The sequence below is a fragment of the Eutrema salsugineum genome, unplaced genomic scaffold (assembly GCF_000478725.1).
Source record: "Eutrema salsugineum unplaced genomic scaffold, Eutsalg1_0 scaffold_24, whole genome shotgun sequence".
Taxonomy (NCBI): domain Eukaryota; kingdom Viridiplantae; phylum Streptophyta; class Magnoliopsida; order Brassicales; family Brassicaceae; genus Eutrema; species Eutrema salsugineum.
This window is the reverse complement of record NW_006256797.1, coordinates 173,253-188,406: the sequence shown is the minus strand read 5'-3', so window position 1 is coordinate 188,406 and position 15,154 is coordinate 173,253. Positions and strand designations below refer to the sequence as shown.

The following is a 15,154-nucleotide window of genomic DNA, read 5'->3' as shown; positions in this document are numbered from 1 at the left end:
ATTTTCATTCTAATAACCCTAGCCACCAAAGCAAAAAGAAAGAGAGAGAGGAAGAGCAGCTTGCCGCCGCCGAGGAAGAAAAGGGAAGCCGCCGCCGCCGCATGAGCTTGCCGCCGCCGCCGTCTGAGAGGAGAAGGAGTGGTCGTCAGCCTCCTCCTTCGCAGAAACTCCTTGATTCCTTTGCCACCAGTTCTCCTTAAGTCAGATCTGCTTTTAGGCCAAGGTGAGGATTAGATCTAGGTCTTCTTCTTATTCTTTTGTCTTCTTCTGGTGTGTGGAGTCTAGATCTGATGAGCCTAGGATGTTTCCTTGGGCATCTAGCTAGATCCATGTGTGAGTCTAATGAATTAAATCAGGATCTCATTAGAGGAAGAGCCAGCATATTTGATTGTTCACCCTGATGTGTGGTTAGTGATTGGTAGTGTAGCTAGATCAGGTGTTCATCTCGGTGATTGATATGTTCATAATTTGCATCATTTAGGTTATATATTTTATTCCAAATCATGTTATTTCTCATGCATATTAGGTCCTTGGGTGTTGTTTTAGGACTTAGGAGTTGCATTAGGTCCCAATGAGTCTTTGCATGTTTGGAGTGTTTATCAGGTGTATTTGGAGCTATTTGGAGTTGAAAAGGTGAAACCAGGAAGAGAAACCAGGAAGAGAAACGGCGATCAGAGCTTAAAAGATGGTGAAAATGGGTCTTTGGAGGTTCTCGGTGATTTTCACGTACTGCAGGCAACCTTTCTTGGCGTTTTTCATGTACCGCGAGTGAGGTTCTCAGCCAAAACACGTACCGCTGCTAAGGTTTCTCGGCCAAAATTTTCGGGTACAGACACATCTCAGTAATCGCGTTACCTGAAAATCTTGCCTGTCGATTCAGTTGTCGGCTGATTCATCAAAGTTGGAGAAGATTGGATCATGGTTCCAGGTGGAATAATAAGATTTGGAGGCGTGAGCAGAGAGTTACGCTCGTCGGAAGACATGCCTGTCTCGCTACTGTTTTGAACCGACCCGATGAGCTCCGAAGAATACGAAGGACGATGCACTTCCAGACCGATTCAGTGTACAGGGTCTTCATAAAGATTTAAGATATTTGAGTCCTCCTTCCAGAACATTTGAGATCATTCAATTTGGGGGTATGGACAAGAAGATAACGTTTCTGGAATGGACGCATGTCAAGATGCCTCTTTCTGACCGTGTCAATGCACTGTGAAGGTGAGCCCTACAGGGAACCTTACACTTCCCAAGCGCCGAAGGTTCCTTCACCAAAGTTTGATATGTTTGAGTGCCCTTTCTACTGAAGCTGGAATCAAGCCGTTCGGATCTATATTCTGAGAGTTACTCTCCCCCGAATGTGAAGTGGTCCGAAGAGACCTGAAAACTGCGAGATAGTCTTGCGACTTGGTTAACTCGTAATGCCTGGAGATTAATGTCTGGGGATTGAGCTGTATGTTGAGATGTGCGAGTAAGGTAACACTGGGTGAGGTCAAAGGTTCCCGAGCAAGAAAAAATACTAAGTCCACAAACGTGCGACTTGAGCATGCGAGTTGGCCAAGCTTGGATCTGAGCCGCATGAAGACTCGCAATTTACACTGACTTGAGCATGCGACTTGGGAGTGATGAAGACCATCCCGCACATATTTATCAAGGCCCCTGCTACATGGTCGTGCAAGTTAAGGAGCAAAGGGAACTGAGCCGCATGAAGATTCGCGTTTTACACCGAGAGAGTAATGCGGCTAGGCTTACATAGATTCTATCTCGCTGAAGCTGCTTTCTAGGATCATGCCAGTTGGACATGCGACTTGGGACTAAAGGAGGACAAAGTCGCACGCATATTCTCCTCGAATTTCATCTTGGTCATGCGAGTTGAAGAGGAGGAAGACTGAATCACACAAAGACTCGCAGAACACACCTAGATGGGCATGCGGCTGAAACTAAAGGACTTAAGGCTCACAAGACTGCTTCTTTGGCTGTGCGACTTGGGCATGCGACTTGGGAAGCTCCTGACCAACTCGCACACTCGACATTTTACCCATCAAAGCCGGGTCAAGACCCGGTTTGTTCCGGGCTGACCCGGTTCATTTTATGACCTATATATAGTTTTTTAAGCTTTATTCCTCATTTTCTTTGCCTCTTTTGTGTAAGAAAACTCCTTTTGAAGAAAAATATCTGATATTAGGCGTTTGAATCAAGAGATTCAGAGATTCTTGAGTGTTTAAGGTTGTCTTCTTCTTAATCTGTCATCTCCATCTTCATTTACACACTTCTAATCATGATTAACAACACATCTTGCAAAGAATCTAGTGTGTTGATCATGATTAGTGAGTAATCCCCATATTAAGGTCTTAGATATGTAGATTAGGGTGCTTAGGTGCTAGATTAGTGAGCTTAGGGGTTAGATCATTCATATTCCATTCTCTATAACCTGTTCTCTATGCTAGATCCATACACATCATATGTGGTCTAGATTCTGGGCATTTCATGCACCAAAAGTATTTGATGAAATGCCAGAACCAAAGTTGTTAGAGGTTTAAGTATAGTTCATCATGGGAATGATTGTTTATATGCTTAAATGACAGATTAAACTGGTTCTTAATGCTTGTTGACTCATGTTTCACTAATGATGATTAGGTTAAAAACTGTTTTAGCATAGAAGTTAATGCCTTCATGAGAGGATTAGCTTAGTTAATAATGTTTAAGTTGAATGGTTTGCTTGATCACATGATTCATTAGCTCATTAGTTTAGTACCAAAGGCACCCTAATCCACTATCATGTCTAAGACCTTTCTCATCATCATACATACATTCTCATCTCATTTAGCTTATTTACTTGCTTGTTTAAGTTGATCATTAGCCTTAATTCTTGTTCTAAGCTTGTTTAGTGAAAGTAACATCAAAACCTCACTCATTTGGCTTGAATTAAGAACTGATCCTGCATCTTAGTGTCTACACATGATGGATTGATACCCTTTGTACTACAAAGTGACAAAAGGGATTGATAACCCCTCATTTAGAGCCTTGAAAACTCTAAGTTATCAATTGGCGCCGTTGCCAAAGTGTGATAGCATTAAGATTGTGTCACTTCTTGAGATCAAACATTTTCTTTTGTGTTTTCTAATTTCTTTCAAGTTCTGGTTGTGAGTTTCAGGTGCATGAACACTAGGTCCAGATCAATAAGCTGTGGTCCACTTTTCCCCTTAAACGACAACATTAATCTTTTTGGTCCCAAGGAGGAGAAGGGATAGGCGTGGAAGACAGACTGATCAGGCTGACATGGAAGATCAAAGAGAGCATGTGGTTGACATTGAGCAACCGGCTCAGGAGCAACCGGCTCAGGTGCAGCAGGGTAATGGAGCTGGTCAAAGGTTACATCAGGGTAATGTTCAGTAGGAACATGAGCATCAACAGCAAGCTTATGTCCACCAGGGACAAGCTCTAGCTCATCAGCAGAGGCATCAGGCCAATGTACAGCAAAGACAACAGGTGCACCACCAACAGCCCTTTCGAAACCAACAAAGGAGATATGAGCAGCCACAGGTCTATGTTGGAGAGAATGACAGGGCCAATGCTCATCAGTATGGAGCTGGAATTCAAGCACCACCTGTGCAAAACAACAATTTTGAAGTGAAGGCATCCTTACTGAATATGGTCCAAAACTCAAAGTTCCATGGATTGGCAATGGAAGATCCCTTGGAACACTTGGATCAATTTGATAAGGTTTGTGACTTGACAAAGATAAATGGAGTATCTGAGGATAGCTTCAAGCCCAGATTATTCACCTTCAGTCTTGGTGACAAAGCTCACCAATGGAAAAGAACCTCCCTAGAGGCTCCATTCAGGCCTTGGAGCAATGCAAACATGCATTTCTGTCTAAGTTCTTCTCAAACTCCAGAACAGCTAATGAGAAACCAAATCTTTAGCTTCACTCAACATAGCAATGAGAGTTTTGGTGAAGCATATGAGAGATTCAGTAGCTACACCAACCAGTGCCCACACCATGGGTTTAGTGAGGCTTCCCTTCTCAACACACTTTATAGAGGGGCTCTTCCCAAGATTAGGAATCAGCTGGATACTGTCTCCAATAGAAACTTTCTGGGAAAGGAGATTCATGCTGCTTTAGAGCTGGTTGAGAACTTAGCAATGAGCAATGATACATATGGCGAAGACTTTGATAGAGCCAATAGGAGTGAGAGTTCAAGTAGGGATCTGATAACACCGTATTTTGACCACTTTTATAGATCGTTTTGAAATACTTTTTCTATGTTTTTAATTGCTTTTAAGTACTTTCATTACGTTTTTCTAGTATTTTTAGTTCCAAGACTCTTTTCAGGTAACTTAGAGAAAAGCTTAACAAAAATGGATAGAATACCAGACTTCAGCTCAGAGTCAAACCGTCAGAAGTTCACCCCCGATTGAAGGCCTTCTCATCGTCTGATCCAGCTCAAATTTGAAGATCTTAAAGATGGAAGTACCAGCTTTCCAGCACATTTTACAGCTTGGCAATCCAACGGTTCAATCAAAAGATACGCGAAGAGCAAGATGTCCCGTAAACCAGCCGACAAGCGTTTCCACCCGCGGCCAACAGGCCATTCCCCGCGGTCACAACCACCGTGACCGCGGCCAACCACCCACTCCCCGCAGTCACAACAATCCCGACCGCGGCCAGCTAACTCCGACTCCGAAGGCCCATTTCTGAAGCCCATATCATTTTCCCAGCCTTGATTCCGGAACCCTAGACCCTAGAGATGTCTTGAGCACTATAAATACATGTTTTAGGAACCCTAATTCGAATCACCTCATATGTTCTTATTGTTTTAGAATACTTTTTAAGTTTTAGGTTTTAGGGAGAGAGAGATTTGTCTCTTGAACCCTTGTTCTTTCTTTTTCGATTTCGGTTTCTATTCTACTTTTTAATACTATGTTTTTGATTTCGTTCATCATGTCTGAGTAGTTTTATTGTTGGGATGAAGGGATTTTCGATGGGGATATATATGTTCGGTGAGGATTCCATTGGCTATTGAGCCGAATCTTAGAACTTTTTCTTCTGAATTCGTTTTTACTGCATGAGAGTAACGTCATGAACTACAATCTGATCTAGATGCTTGGTGACACGAAAGTGTTTGTCCGGTGTCAGATCTAGTTTGGGAGAGCAAAAAAAACATAGGAGTGGAAACCTACCTATGGGCGATTTGTCAATGGTGACGAGTCTTAAACATAATGAACCTCTTCTTTTCCAGGGCCAGAGTGGAAACCTTTTGGTCAGGGTTGAGAGAGATAGTTGTCTATGATCACGACAGTGGCGTATTCATACGTCCGTGACTCCAGTTCGAAAAGGTTAAGCTAAGATCTTATCAAATTTACTCTTTAGCAATGTTTTCAAATCGTTCGTACCCCTGAGAAAACTTCCCTGAACCCCAGCGCCTCTTTTCTTATAGATTTACACCGATTTTCATTCAAGCTTTAATCTAGTTTCTTTACTCGTTCAATCGATTTTCACTTAGCAATTAGGTCTAGCCGTTTTTCTAGTTTTTACCCTTTTTCGTTAAGTTTAGTTATTAGGTCATTTTAATTCCAGTAGTTTCTCTTTAAAATGCGTTTTTACATTTTAAACACACCACAAAAACCCTTACAAAACTCGCATGGTTCTAGACTTCCTTACTTTATATTTCTTTCGAAGGCTTTTGCAGGAAAGATCGTCCTTCCCTGTGGATTCGTTCCCTAAGTACTACAATCGATCAGCTGTGCACTTGCGGCTATTGATTACATTTAGGGTAAAACTTGACACCCTCACGACACACCACATCAAGTTTTTGGCGCCGTTTCAGGGGAAGGCACGCGTTTTCTTTTCCGCAAAACCGTAAGAAAGGTTGGTAAATCGACTCTAGAACCCCTTTTTCTGCATATTTCCATTTTTCGGTTATTTTGTTTCCATTTCAGAAGATATGGATCCTATAAATCGAAATCCACACTATGAGGAAGGTTTTTACAACACTCCTCAAGCCACCAGACGCAGAGAGAAGCAGTACTTACGCGATCTCTACGAAGAAATTCGAACCAAAGACTACAGAACGTTCCAGAACGAGCCATACGTACCTCCAATGGCAAACCCTAGACATGCTGTTCGTCATCTGCCTCACCAAGATGAAAACGTCCAGCTCAGTCACCGATTGAGTCGACTAAAAACGGTGGTCATGCACTTAATCGCCGCTCAAGCCACATCAAGAGCCGCGACAACATGTCAACTCACTTTAACAAAAAGCTTGAGGATCTTTCTGCTCAAGTTAAAACCATCGAGACACAAGCAAACAAGGATGCTGAGACTATCAAGGAGAGGATAAAAGCAGTCGAAGGACGAGTTGGAGAAAAAAAAGTTTGCATTCGCAAGGCCAGTGGGAACATCCGCACCTTAGAGGTCAAGCTCGATGAAGCAGAAGAACCTATTAATGACCACAACAACCAAACCTACTCTTACGTGGAAGAAATTTGGGATGGAGTACACAAGGTTCAAGACAAAGCCGAAGAAATCGACTCAACCGTGGACAAAGTAGTGTGTGCCCTATATGAAGTTGAAGAGAAGGTCGAAAAGCTTATGAAAGGATGTGAAACGAACGGCTCGACGCTTCCCATCATAGATCTTGACCTAGAAGAAGAGGAGACAGAGTTGGAGGACCCAAAAACCAGTTTAGATGGCAAAGGAGAAGATGAAACAGCTGAACCATCTCGAAGTCCCTCTCCCGCGGTCACGACTCACACGACCGCAGCCAACAACCCTCCAGCCGCGGTCGTGAGCCTCCTACCCGCGGCAAACCACTCCCCACCCGTGGTCGTGCAGTCTCCACCCGCGGCAAATAGTCGGTCAGATACGTTTCAGCCCCTTTCTATTCTTACAGGTCAATGTTCATTTGATACATCTGCTGGGATGGTCAAAACCCCTTTTCATGAGCAAACGGTGTACGCTATCAGCTCCAAAACATCTAAAGAAGAAAATGAGGAATTTCCCTGCAACATAGTTTTAGCATATGAGGATGTATATGAAGGGCATTACCTCGAAGATGAAGACTATCGTCTGTTCATAGAAGGAGGCAATCCAGACAAAATGGTGGAATTAGGAGCACCAATCTCCAGGGAAAGACTCATTGAATTCAACAAGTTTGTGAAATCGATCCCTCTTTACACAGGCTTTGATGATATATGGCATCTTGGTTGTTTGCAAGTTTTCTTTAGGTACAGAAAGGAGACAAAAGAGGATATCCGAACCTATTTTGGGAGGGCCTGACGCCTGAATTTTCCCAGAACATCACCTAATGCTGCAATCTATTCAATACACCTTCAAAGACCTGAAGAATGCAGCCACTACACCAACAAAATCAGCAAGGAAAATCTCGATGAATTGAATGATGTAGTCCGAAATTTGCCTGAAGGAATCACCTTTGCCAGAGCTTGCAAGGACTTCATGATAGGCCATTACTTCTGTGAGAGCAAGGAATGAATCCCTGAGATATAAGACTTGTTCAATCACGCCAGAAGAGGTAAACCTGTTCGAACACTTCACAAAATCGAAGGTGTAGGTCAGTTCCTTATATCTTGTTCTATTAGAGGAGAAATGTTTAAAACGTGCTTTGTGATTCTGGAGCTTGTCTTAACATGATGTCCAAGGCAATTGCTTTGAGACTTGGTATCAAACACCTGCGCAGGACTAGAGCAAAAATTAGTCTAGCTGATGATTCCAATGCAACACCTCAAGGAATAGCTCATGAAATTCCTTTGAGAATAGGAGATTGCATCGTGCCTGTCGACTTCTACATTGTCGAAACGAGAGACGCAACATATCCAGTGATTCTCATATGGTCTTTTCTAGCAACTTCCGGAGCTATAATGGACTGGCCAAACTGGAGGATTTCATTTGCTAATATCGACAAAGATGTCTTCACAGAAGCTGTCCCATACAACAGCAAAGCAGGAAAATGTTCTGCAATAGAAGAATTTGAAGAAGAGCTTTGGAGTGACAAAGAACCTGCTAGGCAAAGCAAGGAGATGTCGAAAAAGACTTGTCTCAGGACAAGGTCTTCTTCATTTGACTAAGCCACGTCCAACACCAAAAGTTGATCTAAACGACTTAAAACAGAAGCGCTTAATGGGAGGCAACCCATTTAGGTATTGTTTTCTTTAGGATTTTTCTTTCTTTTTCTATTGATCTTTTTCCTTTTCTTAGTTTCAGATGTTTTTTATAAAACAAAAAATCCAAAAAAATAAAAAAAACCCGAAAAAAACCAAAAAGAAGGATGGTCCCTGACTGCTCGGCCCAGCAGGAACCAAGGAGAAGCAGGAACGAGCCGCGATATAAGCCCCCGCGGTCGCAGGTGTTCTGACCGCAGGAAACACATGTTCGACCGCGGCTGAGCACCGGTTTGCCGCGGTTGCGTGGCTCCTGACCGCGGTAAATTGTCGTTGAGATCAAATCCGACCCTAAACCACCCACTTCACCTCATTTCACCTCACCAATCCCCACTCCACCTCATTCATCACCCTCCACCACCTTCATCACCGCCTATCACCTTCCCAAACCTCTTCGAATGAATCCGGTTCATCTCCACCAGCATCCCGATCCAGGTAAGTTCTCTTTGGCCTTACCAATTCGATTATCTTTGCATTTTCTCATCCAATCTCGAATTGTTTCACACTGAGGACAGTGTGATTTAAGTCTGGGGGAGGATTTCATCCCTTTATAACCATTTTTCTCTCATGAGTCTTGCATTATCTACACTTTTTGCATTTTCCTTAAAGTTTTTCAAAATTGGTTTTCAAAACAAAATATGTTTTAAAGGGAATGGTGAAAATGAATCAATGATAGTTGACTGTGTGCTTTTAGACTGTTCCTAGTGTCATGCTCATTCATGATTTAGGACTAGACTAGGCGGTAGCTAAGCACATTTGAAACGAAGTACCCCAGAGGAATTTGAATGATTTCGATTTAGATGAAGGAACACACTAGCTCTGTTTTATTGGGACTTAATTTAGACTTAAATTTCTCATTGAAGCATTATACCAGGGAAACGAATCATACATTCAGGACTCCTTTATCCTTTTACCACTCTATGTTGATCCTGAATGGCTAGTTCATCTTTAGCTAGTTCCACACCTTAACCAGTCCTCTTTCAAACCACATGCACTCTTGTTTTCGATTGTCTTATATGCAGATAAGTGCAAAAACGTTAGAGAGAAAGAGGAACGACGCAGTTTTCAGTCACCAAGGGCAGAGACCTGTGATTTGCCGGAAAAGTTCCCGGAAGGACTCAACACAAGAGGAAGCTCAGTTTGCCTTAGAAAAATCTGAAATTTTGGTACAGTCTCGTCCTCTAGTCTCTCTCTCTTTAAAAGGCATTTCCTTTCGTTCAAAAAAAAAAAATTCGAAAATAAGAAAAGAATGAAAATAAAAGCCTTAGAGAGTCTAGAGAGGTCGAATTTTAAGTCCCAAGGCAACTGGAGTTCGATTTTATGGAGTTTTGGAGATCATTTTCTGATTCCCGGAAAGAATCTAAGTCTGGGGGAATAGCTGTTCATAACAAAAGAGGAAGGATTTTGCAACAACATTTGGCAAGAAGAAGTGACTGAAAATTGCGGTCATCAACAGGTCCTTATCTCTCTTGCGTTTGCATATTATCTTGCATCCTCCAGATTCATCAGGTAACCCAAAACACTTTAACTCCACCACTTAAACAACCCTTTTAATGCCAAACACCGTCTACCCTGGATGATGTCTTTAATGAGAACTCACTATTGAACTTAATGAATGTAGAGAGCTAGTTGACTGGAATCAAGATTTAGATTGTTTAAGTTTTGCATGACGAAAAAAGTGGACTAGTATCTTTTGTGTATTGGTGAGAATTTTCTAGACTAAGTTGTGGATTGATGCACTATCTTTGGTCCTTGTTTAGGAGTTCATGTCTCTGAGGTTTGTGCATTTCCTATTTTTGTTTTCACTTAACTAGTTTAGGCTTTTGCTTTGTTTGAGGACAAACAAAAGTTTAAGTCTGGGGGAGTTGATAACACCGTATTTTGACCACTTTTATGGATTGTTTTGAAATACTTTTTCTATGTTTTTAATTGCTTTTAAGTACTTTTATTACGTTTTTCTAGTATTTGTAGTTCCAAGACTCTTTTCAGGTAACTTAGGGAAAAGCTTAACAAAAATGGATAGAATACCAGATTTCAGCTCAGAGTCAAACCGTCAGAAGTTCACCCCCGATTGAAGGCCCTCTCACCGTCTGATCCAGCTCAAATTTGGAGATCTTAAAGATGGAAGTATCAGCTTTCCAGCACACTTTACAGCTTGGCAATACAACGGTTCAATCAAAAGATACGCGAAGAGCAAGATGTCCCGTAAACCAGCCGGCAAGCGTTTCCACCCGCAGCCAAAAGGCCATTCCCCGCGGTCACAACCACCCCGACTGCGGCCAGCCACCCATTCCCCGTGGTCACAACCATCCCAACCGCGGTCAGCTAACTCCGACTCCGAAGGCCCATTTCTGAAGCCCATATCATTTTCCCAGCCTTGATTCCGGAACCCTAGACCCTAGAGATGTCTTGAGCACTATAAGTACATGTTTTAGGAACCCTAATTCGTATCACCTCATATGCTCTTATTGTTTTAGAATACTTTTTAAGTTTTAGGTTTTAGGGAGAGAGAGATTTGTCTCTTGAACCCTTGTTCTTTCTTTTTCAATTTCGGTTTCTATTATACTTTTTAATACTATGTTTTTGATTTCGTTCATCATGTCTGAGTAGTTTTATTGTTGGGATTAAGGGATTTTCGATGGGGATATATATGTTCGGTGAGGATTCCATTGGCTATTGAGCCGAATCTTAGAACTTTTTCTTCTGAATTCGTTTTTACTACATGAGAGTAGCGTCATGAATTACAATCTGATCCAGATGTTTGGTGACACGAAAGTGTTTGTCCGGTGTCAGATCTAGTTTGGGAGAGCAAAAAAAACATAGGAGTGGAAACCTACCTATGGGCGATTTGTCAATGCTGACGAGTCTTAAACATAATGAACCTCTTCTTTTCCAGGGCCAGAGTGGAAACCTTTTGGTCAGGGTTGAGAGAGATAGTTGTCTATGGTCACGACAGTGGCGTATTCATACGTCCGTGACTCCAGTTCGAAAAGTTTAAGCTAAGATCTTATCAAATTTCCTCTCTAGCAATGTTTTGAATCGTTCGTACCCCTGAGAAAACTTCCCTGAACCCCAGCGCCTCTTTTCTTATAGATTTACACCGATTTTCATTCAAGCTTTAATCTAGTTTCTTTACTCTTTCAATCGATTTTCACTTAGCAATTAGGTCTAGCCGTTTTTCTCGTTTTTACCCTTTTTCGTTATGTTTAGTTATTAGGTCATTTTCATTCCCGTAGTTTCTCTTTAAAATTCATTTTTAAGATTTAAACACACCACCAAAACCCTCACAAAACTCGCCTGGTTCTAGACTTCCTTACTTTATATTTCTTTCGAAGGCTTTTGCAGAAAAGATCCTCCTTCCCTGTGGATTCGATCCCTAAGTACTACAATCGATCAGCTGTGCACTTGCGGCTATTGATTTCATTTAGGGTAAAACTTGACACCCTCACGACACACCACATCAGGATCAAAGGTATGAGAAGGACTTTAAAACACTTGAAAGCAAGCTGGACAAAGAGTTATTGGCAACTCAAAAACCAATGCACTTTGTAGGAGAGTATGAGGAACCTTCTCAATGCTTTGAGAACATCAATGAAGAGAGTCTTACTCAGGAAGAGCTAAACTATATTGGGAATCAGAGGTTCCAAAGGTATCAGTATGCCAATGCCAATCAGAACCTCTCTTACAGGAATCCCAATGTAGCAAACCCACAAGACCAAGTCTACCCTACTTCTCAAGTTCCACAGAATTTTGTTCCCAAGAACAACTTTCAAAGGTCTTTTCAACCAAAGAATCAGTTTGCTCAGAATCAGGGTTTGAGTCAGCAACAGCAACCATTTCAGTGTTCTGGTTTCAGTTCACAGCAGCAGCCAAAGGCACCACCAGGGTTTGGTCCACCACAGTTCCAACAGCAGGTGCCGGCTCAACATCAGTTCCAGCCAGCACCTGTTCACCAGCAGGCACAGATGGGGTCAGATATGGTTGGGATTCTGCAACAGCTGCTTCAGGGTCTACAAGTGTTTGCAAGCCAGTATGCATCCATGCAGCAGGATATCAAGGAATTGAAGCAAAATCAGGCATCTAGCTCAAGAAACCAAGGCCAACTACCTGGTAAGCCTGAACCCAACCCCAAAGAGTATGCTAAAGCCATTACACTGAGAAGTGGCAAAGAGCTACCTGGTATTGAGCACAACAATGTGATCATTGAGGACAATGATCAAACTGAGGGGGAGGCAGCCTTAAAGGATGATCAAGTTGATGAAAGATCAAGGAAAGAAAAGGGTAAAGAGGTGAAAAAGGAACCTGAACCAGAAAAGCTATATGTTCCACCACCTCCATACCAACCCAAGCTCCCATTTCCAGGGAGATTTAAGAATCAGCTTGTAGACAAGGCAAGAGCTGTATTTGAGAAGGCTCTCAATGAGACACCACTCACAATGCCTCTCATTGATGCATTTTTAATGATGTCAAAGATGGGTAAGTTTTTAAAAGATGCTACTAAAGAGCTTCAAGGTATGGTGGTATTGAGTCATGAATGCAGTGCCATCATTCAGAGAAAGTCAATTCCAAGAAAGTTGACTGATCCAGGGAGCTTCACACTCCCTTGTGCCATAGGTCCCCTGATGTTTTCTGGGTGCCTTTGTGATCTGGGAGTATCTGTCAGCTTGATGCCATTCTCCATAGCAAAGAAGCTTGGATTTAGAGTATTCAAACCTGCTAGGATCTCTCTTGTCCTTGCAGACAGATCAGTTAGGTTACCTGTTGGGATGTTGGAAGATCTGCCTGTCAAGATAGGTGGTTTTGAGGTTCCAACTGATTTTGTTGTGTTAGAGATGGATGAGGAACCAGTTGATCCTCTTATTTCGGGCAGGCCATTCTTGGCCACAGCAGGAGCAATTATTGATGTGAGAGGTGGCATCATAGAGCTTCAACTTGGGTCAGAGAGGTTTAATTTTGATGTCAATGAGATGATGAAGAAGCCCACCATAGAAGGACAATGATTCTATGTAGAGACAATGGATCAGCTGGCTGATGAGTTGCTTGAGGAACTGAATACTGATGATCCTCTTCAAGCTACTTTAACCCAAGAACAAGGAGACCATGGGTTCTTAGCAGAGGAGAGTGAAGGATACAAGCTGTATTTGGACAGTGCAAGAGAACTTGGTCCTGAGACAAGGTTTTTGGAACTGGGACAAGGTGACTCTGAGGTCTTGGATATCAGAGGCTCAAACAGAGGCTAAGGAGCAGTTCAAGCAGTCATGACCGTGGGTTCTAAGGTGAAGGAGCATGCTGGGCCGTGTGAGCAAGATAGCTTCAGTGCTGATTGGGATGAGTCTAAGGCACCTCAGCTGGAACTCAAACCTCTTCCCAAGGGGCTCAGGTATGCTTTCTTAGATCTCAATGAGTCTTATCCTGTCATTATCAATGATATGCTGTTAGAGGATCAAGAGCATAGGTTGTTAGAAGAGTTGAGGAAACATAGGGGAGCCATTGGCTACTCTCAGGATGACATTAAGGGTATCTCACCCTCCCTATGCACTCATAGGATTCACTTAGAAGAAGAGTCAATGTCATCCATAGAGCACCAAAGGCGCCTCAATCCCAACTTAAAAGAGGTAGTGTAGAAAGAGATTCTCAAACTCCTACAGGCTGGGATAATTTACCCAATCTCAGACTCTAGATGGGTTTCACCAGTCCATGTGGTGCACAAAAAGGGGGGAATGACAGTAATAAGAAATGAGAAGGATGAGCTGATTGCTACTAGAACTATAACTAGACACAAGATGTGTATAGATTATAGGAAGCTCAATGCAGCCTCTAGGAAGGATCATTTTCCTTTACCTTCTATTGATCAAATGCTAGAGAGGCTTGAAAACCATCACTTCTTTTGTTTTCTAGATGGTTACTCTGGATTCTTTCAAATCCCTATAGATCCAAGAGACCAAGAGAAGACCACATTTACTTGTCCTTATGGTACATTTGCATACAGGCGCATGCCTTTTGGTCTTTGTAATGCCCCTGCCACATTCCAGCGTTGCATGATGCATATATTCTTTGACATCATTGAAGATAAGGTGGAGGTGTTCATGGACGATTTTTCTGTCTCTTGCTCCTCCTTCTCCGATTGTCTTTCACACTTGTCACAAGTCCTGGAGAGATGTGAGCAGCATAACCTGGTGTTAAATTGGGAGAAATGCCACTTCATGGTGCAGGAAGGGATTGTACTTGGGCATAAGATCTCTGAGAAGGGCATAGAGGTTGACAGAGCAAAGGTGGAAGTGATGGTGAATCTGCAAGCTCCCACTTCAGTCAAAGGGATAAGGAGCTTCCTTGGCCATGCAGGGTTTTACAGAAGATTCATCAAAGATTTCTTAAGAATAGTCAGACCTTTGACAAGGCTGTTGTGTAAAGACGTTGACTTTGTCTTTGATGCTGAGTGTGAAGAAGCCTTCAAGAAGATCAAGGATGCATTAGTCAGTGCACCCATTGTCCAGGCTCCAGACTGGTCCCTTCCTTTTGAGGTTATGACTGATGCATCAGACTATGAAGTTAGAGCTGTGCTTGGCCAGAGGAAGGACAGGAAGCTTCATGTCATATACTATGCCAGCAGAACCCTTGATTCTGCCCAGGAGAAGTATGCTACCACAGAAAAGGAAATGTTGGCAATAGTCTATGCATTTGATAAATTCAGAAGCTACCTGGTGGGATAAAAATTCATTGTATATACTGATCATGCAGCCCTCAGGTATCTAATGACCAAGAAAGATGCCAAACCTAGGCTTTTGAGATGGGTTCTCTTACTTCAAGAGTTTGATATGGAGGTACAAGACAAGAAGGGTATATAGAATGGAGCTGCAGACCATCTCTCTAGGTTAAGAGTGGACTCTGAAGTCCCTTTTAATGACAGTCTCCCTGAGGAATCATTGATGGTGCTCAACTCTTATTTAGAGTTTGAAGAAGTGGATAACATCCAAGAGAA

The 15,154-nt window shown here is 42.4% G+C and overlaps 1 non-coding gene across 1 annotated transcript; it reads right to left on the bottom strand.

The window, feature by feature from the left end:
• Positions 1-3,899: 3,899 nt before the first annotated feature.
• Positions 3,900-4,004, bottom strand: LOC112086079. The gene has a single exon (XR_002899303.1). It is a non-coding gene; the product is annotated as a small nucleolar RNA R71 (small nucleolar RNA).
• Positions 4,005-15,154: the final 11,150 nt, after the last annotated feature.